We start from the raw sequence: 2,429 nt of genomic DNA on the forward strand, positions 1-2,429 counted from the left end.
CAGGAAGCGGAAACTACCGCTGCGCCAAACCGGGGCTTACTCTAATAGCTTAATGGTCTTCACTTCTCAGGCTTAGCGCGCGTTCTCACGGTCACACTATTCTAGTGCAGATTTTATGTTTTTCGTCTACATCAAAACAAGTATTATGGTCCAATTAGAAAGCACCTTCCCAGACCAAAATAAATGTAGCGCAAGATGTTTGTTCAAGATTTATCAAAAAGCCCACTAGATGCAAAAACAAAATCATGAATTGTGCGGCAATTGTTATTAGAGTTAAGAGAAGCACATCAAAACCACACTCTGTGGAAAAGTAAGCCTTACATAACAATAGCAAGAAAGTTAATAAAAACGAATACGTCAGAAACGCCTCCTGACCTTGAATGACAGAGCGTACAGAAGTAGGACCAACAAGCGCCCTCCAATCATTAATCATTGCGAAAAAAGAAGAAGGACCCACCAGTGGCCCATCCCCCCAACTACCCGCAACAGAATGTGATTATTTTTTTAAAAGTTGTTGTGGGTTTGTTTGTTTTTTTTGGGGGGGGGGTTGGTTGGGGGGTTGTTTGTTTGTTTGTTTGTTCATAATCTATAGGGTTTTCTTTACGCCCAAAACAACAAAATTCACATAATATAGGAGGCAGGCTTCGACCTTGCCTGCAGGACCGACCCGGGCTGACTGAGAGGGATACAACGTCCTTGCAGAAACATCAAAATACTCTATAAAGATTCTCCCCACACAGGAATCTAATGTAGGTTTACGTGTGTGGCCTACATCACACACGCCAGTGACGGTCGTTTAAAGGCGGAGAAAATGCAACAAAAAAGACAGAGACAGAAACAAAAAACACAGACAAAGAAAAGACGTGAGACCAACTAGAAGCACCCACCCTCCAACCACGCACACTGAAAGTTGGCTGTGCCTAAGACAGGAGGGGGGGGGGGTGTCGGTGGTCTAGTGGTTAGGCTACCAGTGGCGGTGGGTAGTGAAGGGCTCACGGGCTTGAGCCCCTACCCCCTCCCCACCCACCAAAACCAACTCTATCCCAAAGTAAAGGAAAGTTTCTCCAAATTGAAATAAGCAGTTGAAACCGTTATGGCCGCACGCAATGAAGACAGAGTGATCAACTTGGCGCCTTGCTCGCTTATCCAATCATTGTTGTCACCGCTTACAACTATAGTAACCCAGCAGCCAATCAAATGTCTTTAGGGCTCAGCAAAGATGAGCCCTTTTCCCACAGCCCGTCCTTAATGAAACTCTTCTTGTAAAAAGGTAGAAGACTGGGTAAAAATAATACTGTACCGAGGGCTCACGCTCTCCTAGCCCTGACAATGGGGTGAAAGTTTACGACACACTTTCCCCCACTGACACAGATACCTATGCGCTCATTGGTTCATTGTTGGGTGTGTTCAACGTTCTCGACTACGCGGCCTAATCAGAGAGGGCCTAATCCAGCTCATAGAAGTATTATGTTTGAAGTGCTGTGTGTGCAGATTTGTGTTTGTGCCGCGGAGATTTAACAGTTATAAATCAGGTCGAACTACTTGTAAGGCAACTTTTTCATCACACGAAAACTAATTAGAGGAAATTTGGAAGTGAATCGGCTTCGTCCCTACCATCAATAAGAATTTAACTGAGAGCAAAGAGATGGAAAACAAAGGCAACTCTTCTCGTTTGAATGCTTCTCAAACTGCCGTAGCACACCGTGACAATAGAAAAATCCTTGCTGTTTAATTCTTATTGCTTGCTATTTGGTGGTAAAGAACTGGAAGCAACCTAAGCCCCACCCAAATTTGGGTCCACCTACCGCCACTGTAGGCTACCGGACACGTAAAGGTGAGGTTGCGGGTTCGAGGGTTCGAGCCTCTGCTCGGTCCGACGTCGTGTCCTTAGGAAAGGCACTTAACATGAATTTCGCATTTTCAGTCCTTTTTCGAGACGGACCTTACACTCGGAGGTCCTGCCTCTTAAATAACCTATTAGTGTTGATAGATACGGGCGTTAAACCTATTATTTTAAAGACTGGGGAAGGAGACCCCGCTGATGGAGTAGCCCTGTACAAGGTAAACAACCACAGCTGACAGCAGCAGAATAATATAACAGTTAACAGGAACACAGAAGTGCAGACTTAGCAAGAACCAATGTTTACCTGAGATCTAGCAACCATAGACATATGTATCGAAATATCCTAGACCGCGCATTCGTGTGTACATGCATTTCCGGTTTACTACGGAACACGCCATTATAAATAGAGCCAAATGAAAGGTAAAGGGAAGAAGGCACCAGCTCGCACAACGATATATAGCGAGACTTGTGGTTTTTGCCCTTCATTTTGGGCGAGATGGCGTCGGCCCGTACGGTGCGCAGGTTTTGCAGAGAGAGAGAGAGAGAGAGAGAGAGAGAGAGAGAGAGAGAGAGAGAAGGGGGGTGT

The sequence above is a fragment of the Aplysia californica genome, unplaced genomic scaffold (genome assembly GCF_000002075.1).
Source record: "Aplysia californica isolate F4 #8 unplaced genomic scaffold, AplCal3.0 scaffold01026, whole genome shotgun sequence".
In the NCBI taxonomy this organism is placed as follows: domain Eukaryota; kingdom Metazoa; phylum Mollusca; class Gastropoda; order Aplysiida; family Aplysiidae; genus Aplysia; species Aplysia californica.